This window comes from Mus musculus, chromosome 6 (assembly GCF_000001635.26).
Source record: "Mus musculus strain C57BL/6J chromosome 6, GRCm38.p6 C57BL/6J".
Lineage (NCBI taxonomy): Eukaryota > Metazoa > Chordata > Mammalia > Rodentia > Muridae > Mus > Mus musculus.
In genome coordinates this window covers 65,720,203-65,730,728 of record NC_000072.6, presented here as the reverse complement: position 1 = coordinate 65,730,728, position 10,526 = coordinate 65,720,203, and positions in this window count along the sequence as shown.

Below are 10,526 nucleotides of genomic sequence, written 5' to 3'. Positions count from 1 at the left end.
GACGGAAACATGTGTTTGATTGTAAAGCATTAGCATGGCAGGGGCCAACAAACAAGTACGCTTGCTATCTGCACAGAGTGTTAGTTGCCTAGCTCTCGTTACTTGGCAGTTTCAGCAGTGATTAATTTAGTGATACAATTGGCTAGTTTTGGTTGATGCTCATATTGTAATGGTGAATTTAGATCAGTGATTGAAATAAAGATAGTTTGCTTATTATTTAGGGGCCCTCACACAATGTGTGTTATATGTATCCTGTGCACATGTATAGATAGATGTACCTACTTATGGAAGCATATGTGGAAGCCATATGCATACCATTTTGTCTAGACTGTCTGGCCATCAAGTCTGCAGATCTGTCTGTCTCTGCTTTCACTCCCAGATGAGGTTGTAGGTGCCCATTTCTGGTAGAGGCGTTGGAGAAATGGCTTAGCTGGTGACTCACTTGTATGCAAGTATGAGGATGTGAGTTTGATTGCTATCAAGTATACAAATAATGCTGACAATGTCGCTATGTATTTGTTATTTCGGTTCTGGGGAGGTGGAGACAGGCAGATCTGTGGGGCTCACTGACCTATCAGCCTAGTCTAATCTGTTGACCCCAGGTCCCAGGCCCCAGTAAGAGACCCTGCCTCAAAAATAAAACAAAAACAAAAACAAAAAAACCAATTAGTCAAACAAAAAAGCCCACTATAAATGGCTCCTAAGGAACCATAGACAACGTTCGAAAGGAAAGGGAGACCAAAATAGATTTGTCAACAGATCATTGGGCTTATGCTAACCAATAAGTTATTGGCCATTGATAGCTATTTGGAGAGGGAAAGTCAGTTTTCTTTAAGTGTGTTGCTACTGGTAAGTCTACCATGCAACAGTAGACAGCACAGATTGTCCTAGATTGGTGTGTGTGTGTGTGTGTGTGTGTGTGTGTGTGAGAGAGAGAGAGAGAGAGAGAGAGAGAGAGAGAGAGAGAGAGAGAGAGCAGGGGGGGAATGGGAATATAACATTAGATGGGTAGAAAAGAAAATAACAATCTGAATCTGAAAGGAACTGGGGTAGGGGTGAATTCGGTCAAACTCCATTATGCAAATTTTCAAAGAACTAATTTTTTTAAAAAAGGAAAGGAAAGGAAAGGAAAGAAAGGAGAGGAGAAGAGAGGAGAGGAGAGGAGAGGAGAGGAGAGGAGAGGAGAGGAGAGGAGAGGAGAGGAGAGGAGAGGAGAGGAGAGGAGAGGAGAGGAAAGGAAAGGAAAGGAAAGGAAAGGAAAGGAAAGGAAAGGAAAGGAAAGGAAAGGAAAGGAAAGGAAAGGAAAGGAAAGGAAAGGAAAGGAAAGGAAAGGAAAGGAGGCTCAGTCCCAACTCTGGTCATTGTAACCATGAGGCTGTTAGGATATCAGCTCATACCTTTGAACTCTTGCATCCTCCCCTGCAGTGTTGACAGCACACAATGCTAACAGGTTCCGTGAAGATTTTAAAAAGCAACAGGTATATGAGTGCCCTGAGGGGTTGTTTGTTGTTAAATGTTTAAGTGGGGTGATGCAAGTCTCTTCAAGTAAAAAACTGGCTTAATGATGAACTGTGTCTGTGTCTATAGGAGAACAGGAGACTGTTGTATTCAAATCCCTGCTGTCAAAATCCTTTAAGTGTCCAGGGTGATACGAAGGCAGACTTGCCTTTTTCTCATTATATTAAGTGGCATTGTCCAACAGTACTCTTGTGATCTGTAAATGAGAACATTAAAGTGTTCTCTGATAAAGCTCAGATGGTTATTTTCTCAGGAAAGTATAAGATTTTAACCACTAAACGCAGGTTTCTTAAATTCTGACATATATACTAAAAATTCTGTTAAATGTGAGGTATCCTGAAATCTTGGTTTAAACCTTGTTCAGTATATAAGCCATTCCTTAAATATTATTTGCTGGTGTTCTCACCCAAATAAAGAGAACTTGCTGTTGCCCTGAATCAGTTTCCTCTCCCAAGGAATGCCAACCATTCTCCAGCCCAAGTCTTTGAATCAAGGTCTCTCTCTATACACCCCCCCCCCCCCACACACACACAGAGAATCTGGCTGTTGATGTTTAACCCTCACTACCAGCTTAGCTCCCATTCATTAATCTGCCCTTTAGGTGTTTATTCCCCTTTATCAAGTTCCCAGGAAACACTGAGGCAGGGATGCTGTGATGAAGGAAGTCACAGTTCCTTAAAGCGGAGCATTACTTGCTTCCTAGAACAGTGGAACAGTGGAATCTCTCAGCTTCGTTCTTCTGAGTCTGTCTTTTGTAGTTATTGTCACTTCAATGGTTCCCTTTGAATTGCCAGGCTCTGTAGTGAAAGATGAACTCAGGAGCAGAGCAGCAAAATATCTCAGTCTCAGCTTCTTTCCGCTTCTCTCCAGCTCTTGTTGCACTGTATAGGAGACCCAGATCACACTCTGCAAGGCTGGGGCTTCTTATGAAGGCCTTGACCCCCTTGTAGTATCGCATTGGAAAAGCAGCCCCTCACCACCTCAGTGGTCATGCTTTTTTTTTTCCAATTTTTTTATTAGGTATTTACTTCATTTATACTTCAAATGCCAGTAGGCATGTTTAGTGAAAGAAATTGGACTTTGGTCAGGCATAGGCTTTGTTTAGCACCACTAAACAAACTGATTTACAGGCTACTCTTTCACATTACTGCTTTTTATTGATGAACATTATTTGTGCGTGTACCCATGTATATGGAGGCCAGAGATTAACATTGTGGGTCTTTATGGATCATTTCACCCGGTTTTTCAAAACAGGGTTTGGCCAGTAAGCTTCAGCAATTCTCCTGTCTGTTTCCCCATCAGTGGGATTATAGATGTATGTTGCCATACCTAGCTTTCTATAGGGATGCTGGCCATCCAAACTCAAGACCTCAGGCTTGTGCACCAATCATTTCGACAACTAAGCCATTTTCTTGGTTCTGCCGTCTGGTATTTCTAAAATAACACTCTATGAATGCATGTCCAATAGTGAATGTTACTGCAAACTGGAACAATACAGCGGAAAGTAAGGATTTACATTCTATTAGTATTTAACAATTGAGTCTGAAGTTTTGATTTGCATGGAGTTTTAATAATTAAAGACACCATTGAAAAGCTAATTATGACCTTTGGTTCACAGTTTATTGACTAATTGTGTTGTGTCAGTGGAAGGAAGTACCAAAGGAAACATGCTAAAATGAGACTTTCAGGTAGCAATGTATGTAGAGACAATGTCTATAACTGTTTCTAGCCTTAGTTGGAATGAAGGTGTTAGACTGGACTAGATGCAAAGGCTCACCCATTGTTACTTATCTAGACTATTCATTAGCTATGGTTTTATTACTTTCAAGGAACTATTAAGTATGGATAGATGAGATTGTTTCCATTCTGCTTCTGAAAAGAGAAGTCATCTTGTTCATTTCATCATTTGAACCCATCTGTTTCATAATGATACAGACTTATAGCCAGTTTCAAAAGTATTGGTGTTATCTGTTTTGCAAATGTGCATGGTCAAAGAACATTTTTATTGCATTAATACTGAAATAATGGAGCATTTCATAAGCATTCCAGAATAGCATGTGTTAAAGACACTAACCACAGAAGTGCAAGTTATGTTAAGCAGAACCAAAAAAGTGGTATTTACACCTTGTTGAAAAGAGGCATTCTCAGTGGTAGACGTAATGCTTGGATAACAGTTAAAAGGCAGGACTTGCTGGCTCCTGGTGTGTAGGACGCTTTGTTAGCATGCACTTTCTCTCTCTCTCTCTTAATCAAAGTGGTAAAATTCTCCATGATTACTTTGCTATGTAGTCAAGGGAAGTCACTGAACTTGTACAATTTTAGGATGCTTGTAATCCCCGTAGATTCACAGCTACAGCTGTGTTTCCCAGAATGCAATCTGGTTTACAAGTAAGCAACGCCACTGTAAGAGGAATAACATCAATACAAAGGAACAACCTTGGAGGCCAAAGATGTCTTTTATCTGAAATCTGGATTCATTTTAATGGATTTTTTTGTTTGTTTGTTTGACCCTGCTGTCTGCAACAGTGTTAGTAACCTTGAGTTTATTTATGGCCTGCCTGTGCCTATGATGTAGCTATATGCTGAAGCCTGGTACAAGACTTCCCTAGACATGCCCCTGCTAAGGGACAACGGAGAGCAGAACTGCAAAGAGATATAGCTAGATTCCTCATCCCAGAATGGCTTAGCAACCATCAGAAAGAGGACCTGCTGGATGTGGATATGCACATTCGTCTTTCCTAGTCATTCACGTAGAAACCTACGTTGGCATCTAAAGAGTCCTAAGGATAAAGACAGGATTGCAGGGTTCTTCCATAGGGCAACTGTGGTTGTAGCTTTAGTCCTACTCTCTATCTGACACCCGTTAACTGATGGATGTAAGTCATCTGCACTTCTAGATCCTCTGCCTTCTTGAGCTTTCCACATCTTAGAAGCTATACCTAGTAATTAAACTCAATTGACTCCATTAAAGTTTAACAATCATGGAAATTTATTAAATAATAGTTTCCTAATTGTGAAGACACATATCCTAGCAGTTAATGTTTTAATGTTTAATGCTTAACGTTTTAACGTCTTGGTAGTCACGTTTTTCCTTTATCCATGGAAAATGATAAAAAGGTATTTATTTGTTTGGGTTTCCAAATTCCCTTTGTTCTGTTAAAACAACACTGCTGCCAAAAGACTCTAATGAAGGTTTTGCTGTGACAAGTCTGAACAATGAACCAACGGGAATGAAAAAATCCAACTAATGAGAAAATGATGTAAAGGCCAGATTCCTGCCTTCCCAGAAAGCTTTTAATTACAGAGAAATCAACAGATGTGCCAGGGGTAACGTAAGAGTGCTGGCCATGCAAAATAACACCTTGCAGTGGGATGAATTTGGAGTAAATGGACTGGAAATATTGGCTTTCCAAGCAATCAACAACACATGAGAGAGAACACAGGGCCCTTTACTTTGGTAATAATGCTAATCACAAACTTCTCTATAGCATCTGAACCCAGTGGGCATGTGTCATGTGTGTGTGTGTGGAATGCATGTATAGATGCATATGTGTGTGAGAGAATATGTATGGGGACATGTATGTTCACGCATGTACATGTGTGTTAAAGTATGTATGTGATTGTATGTACATGTCTGTGTGTCTGTCTATCTCTTGAGTGTAGACGCTTCTGATCTTCAATTAAATAAGAAGCAGTGTTTGCCATGAACTGCCAGTCATCATTTGAAAAATCAAGGTGATGTCTACCCCAGAAATTCACATATTTATTCACATCTGAAATGAAACAGGCCCTTGAAACTCTGACTCATTACAGAAATAAAGTATAATTTATTACTTCTTTTATTATATCTTACTTTATACAGAATATTTCTAGCAAAAGTTTTTCTCTTTTCTCTAGAAATGTTTTTAATCTTGTTATTTCTTTCTCTGTCAAAATTATGGTTCAAGAACCTAAAATATGCTTTTATTAACCAACTCAATAGTGCATTTGAATATACACATAGTTATCTACAATATTATTATATTGGTTAATAAATTCAATCAAGAGCCAGTTTCTAATGAGTTTGGGACAGTAAAATAATGGGAAATCTAAAGAAAGCGAATGTGGTGACTGAGAAATAACCTTGGGACCTAACTCTTGTTTTTGTTTTTATTTAAGTAGAGTGAGGCCCTTGTGACTTAAGAGTGGGTCTCACTGAACAATGGCCACATCTCTTATGCTAAGGTAACATTTAATTTCACCAAGAAATTCCACCCACTCTCAGCATTCTTCTTCTGGTGACAAGGAAGAAACCCTGATCCTGGGATATGACATAGCTCAGATCCTTGGCGCTCTGCTCAGGGAGGAAGTTATGGATGCTGATTGAGCCTGGGATTAGAGGTTCACTTGAGTTCAAAGTTCAGCTGTGATATATGAGCTCTGCAGTTTGTTGTAACCTTTCTGAGCCTTGATTTTTTTTTTTAATAAAACAACTTACCTGAAGCATCATGGCTAGTAGGCAGAAGCATCTAATGTGAAACTTCAGATTATCTGACTTTAAACCTGTTCTACTTTTACTTTATTTTACTTTTACTTTCTTTTACTTTATTGGGGAAAATGTATGGCTGGTATTGAGAACTTGGCTGGGATAGTCACAGCTTCACAGAAGGCTGTCTGCTTCTCACATCTTTTTTTTTTTTTTTTTTTCGGAAATCACGCCCTAGAACAAGCAAGAAAGTAATCCCTCAACAAACCAAAAAGAAGACAGCCACAAGAACAGAATGCCAACTCTAACAACAAAAATAAAAGGAAGCAACAATTACTTTTCCTTAATATCTCTTAATATCAATGGACTCAATTCCCCAATAAAAAGACATAGACTAACAGACTGGCTACACAAACAGGACCCAACATTCTGCTGCTTACAGGAAACCCATCTCAGGGAAAAAGACAGACACTACCTCAGAGTGAAAGGCTGGAAAACAATTTTCCAAGCAAATGGTCTGAAGAAACAAGCTGGAGTAGTCATTCTAATATCGGATAAAATTGACTTCCAACCCAAAGTTATCAAAAAAGACAAGGAGGGACACTTCATACTCATCAAAGGTAAAATCCTCCAAGAGGAACTCTCAATTCTGAATATCTACGCTCCAAATGCAAGGGCAGCCACATTCATTAAAGAAACTTTAGTAAAGCTCAAAGCACACATTGCACCTCACACAATAATAGTGGGAGACTTCAACACACCACTTTCATCAATGGACAGATCGTGGAAACAGAAACTAAACAGGGACACAGTGAAACTAACAGAAGTTATGAAACAAATGGACCTGACAGATATCTACAGAACATTTTATCCTAAAACAAAAGGATATACCTTCTTCTCAGCACCTCACGGGACCTTCTCCAAAATTGACCATATAATTGGTCACAAAACAGGCCTCAACAGATACAAAAATATTGAAATTGTCCCATGTATCCTATCAGACCACCATGGCCTAAGACTGATCTTCAATAACAACATAAATAATGGAAAGCCAACATTCACGTGGAAACCGAACAACACTCTTCTCAATGATACCCTGGTCAAGGAAGGAATAAAGAAAGAAATTAAAGACTTTTTAGAATTTAATGAAAATGAAGCCACAACGTACCCAAACCTATGGGACACAATGAAAGCTTTTCTAAGAGGGAAACTCATAGCTCTGAGTGCCTCCAAGAAGAAACGGGAGAGAGCACATACTAGCAGCTTGACAACACATCTAAAAGCTCTAGAAAAAAAGGAAGCAAATTCACCCAAGAGGAGTAGACGGCAGGAAATAATCAAACTCAGGGGTGAAATCAACCAAGTGGAAACAAGAAGAACTATTCAAAGAATCAACCAAACGAGGAGTTGGTTCTTTGAGAAAATCAACAAGATAGATAAACCCTTAGCTAGACTCACTAGAGGGCACAGGGACAAAATCCTAATTAACAAAATAGAAATGAAAAGGGAGACATAACAACAGATCCTGAAGAAATCCAAAACACCATCAGATCCTTCTACAAAAGGCTATACTCAACAAAACTGGAAAACCTGGACAAAATAGACAAATTTCTGGACAGATACCAGGTACCAAAGTTGAATCAGGATCAAGTTGACCATCTAAACAGTCCCATATCCCCTAAAGAAATAGAAGCAGTTCTTAATAGTCTCCCAGCCAAAAAAAGCTCAGGACCAGACGGGTTTATTGCAGAGTTCTATCAGTGCTTCTCACATCTTAACAAGATAATCATATCAGCAGTCTTGGTTCTGACCTCTGACACCTGTAACTGTGGCCCATCTGTACTTCTGATCTCACGTGACCCAGTCCATGCTGTAAGCTTGCTGATCCAAGAATCCACGCAGGGAAAGAGTCTCCTGAAGCTAAGGAAAGAGAGCCTCAGAAATGGTGGGACTATGAAAAACAGAACTGTGCTGAGCACTCTGTTCTCTTCTAACTTTAGCTTACATTTTTATCAAGGATTGAAACTGTTTCTAAACACTTGGGTGCCTCCTCCTTTCCTCACCACGGGGAAATTCTCTGCTGTGGAAAGCTACTACTAGGCCATCTCATTAGGCATTTATCTCCACTTGAGTGGAGACATTTATTGAAAGGAATGGCTATGCCTATCACCTCTTAGGTACTCAATAGCTGGCATGGGGCTCAATTCTTGGAGGCACTCAGCTAACATTTCATAATTTGCTTGCGGTTGATGTTATAAGCACCTTGACCAAATGTAAATGGAGAGGAAAGGGTTTATTTTTGACTACAGGTTGCAGTTCATCACAGAGGAAAAGCCAAGGCAGACATTCAAGATTGGAACCTGGGGGCAAGAACTGAGACAGAGGCTACAGAGGAAGTCTGCTTGCTGGTTTTCTCCTATGACTTGCTCATTTACTCTCCTTATATGGCCCAGGCCCACTTGCCTAAGGATGGCACTGCCTAGAGGAGGCGAGGCTCTCCTACATCAATTAGCAAATAAGGAGATGCCTTATTGTCTTGCCCATAGGCAAATCTGAGAGAAGCAATTTGTCAGTTGAGGTTCCCTCTTCCCAGGTATGCCATCTAAGGATAGTCTGTAAAAGGCTTCATTATCCTTTTACAACCCAGTACCCTCATATAATATATAAAAAATTATATGCTTAAAATATTTATAGGTAAAACTTTCAGGTGAATTTACCAAGATGTGTATTTTTAACCTTAGATCTGTTAAGTAATACTTATGAGGTTTTTCTAAGAATATAGGTACATGTAGAAACTGCATGTATTTTCTAAAGTTTATTTATTTAAAATAAACTTTCTTTCTTTCTTTCTTATAATAACTTACTGGAAAAAAAGACTATAAAGAGTATTAGATTGTGATTGATGGAAATGAAAGAAAGAGAACATCGACCTCATGGAAGCAAATTGGTTTTCTTTTTTTTTTTTCCCACATCATAAAAAGTTTAATTCTGGGATCTCAATATGAGTACATTACATGACATATTCATGACAATGCTTACAAAGTAGCCTGTAGGACTGGGTTTTTACAGGGCAGAAAAGTGAATTTTTGGAGTGAAGATCCCACCTAAGGAGCTATATCCCTAACCTCTGAAAGTTGTAAATGTCAACACGTTGTTGATATGTTTGGTCTTCTCAAGACCTTCCTGTATTCAAATTTTCCAAAGAATAAGATAGCAAACTTTCCTGTCTAGTGTTTAAGGGTTATTAGCCCTTTGAAGTTAGAACAATGGGTTTCCATGTACTTCACACTCAAGTTCTTTTAGTAACAAGTATACTAGTACCATCCATGTGCTGCAATACTGAGCCCTTATTCATACCTTATCATTGGTCAAAGCCCCCACTTTACTAAGGTTTGCTTAATTAGTGCCCAGTGTCCATTCTGTTGCACAATCTCTTTGGGGAGTCCCACGTGACAGTCAGTAGTTTTGTCTCTTATGCTCCTATTGCTTATGATACTCTCTCCAACTCTTCCGTAATGATTTTTTAGAATAGTGTCCTAGGAATAACACTCAGGTATGTTTAAAGAGACGTTTAAGTTGTGGGGGGATATCTAGCCTGCATGTGGGAGGAGGCATCATTCATAAGCTGCTTCATTCTCCTGCTGTCAAGACTTCTACACCATGATGTATTCTCTAACTGTATATCAAACTAAACGTTTTATCCCTGCCTCCTTCCCTTTGTCACTCCCTTTCTTCAGTTGCTTTCCTCAGGTAGTTTGTCCTATACTAAATGACCTTGCAAATTATGGTCAGATGTTTTACAGTCTTTAGTTGCAATTTGAAATTTTTTTTCATGATTACATTGGCAGATGGAGGCTCAGCAGGTAAATGTGCTTGCTGCCAACCTTGATGACTGAGTAGGATACCCCTGGACTCCACCTTCTGAGAGGAGAGAATCAGTCCCCTCAAGTTGTTCTCTGATCTCTGCACATGTGTGCATACATATAAATAAACAAATAAATAAATGGCAGTGAAATATTAGCTGATTTGCCCTGGGAAAAGCACAGAAGTAAGTGCAGTCTCCCTTCTTCATGCACCAGTGAACGTTCTCAAGGCCTTCTTGTGCCTTGGATGTTGATCTTCCTCACCCAACCTTGGTAGGTTGTCAGTCTTTCAACTGTGAAATGACCACCTTTCCCTCATTTTTTCCATCCAATATTTTTGAAAAGAAGTCACCATACACAGTAAACAGTTGAATAGGCAAGTGTCTTCATCTTCTAAAAGAAAATTACCCACATAAATTATTTAAGATTCTTCCTGGAAGACTCGGCCTCTTATTCCCAGCCTCGGAATTCATTTGGCCCTTTACTCATGTCAGAATAGATTTTGTGCTATTTGCTTTTACTCTGGTGTATAATCCAAAGCTTCTTAGTAATCACTCTAGGTCTGTCGTTAGCATCTTCTGTCTGGTTGCTATGCTTCTTGGGTATGCCTTCCTCACTGTTTAAGACACACCTAGTTTGTGATAGCATGGGATGATTCTTCCTTGCCTTTTTTTTCTCTT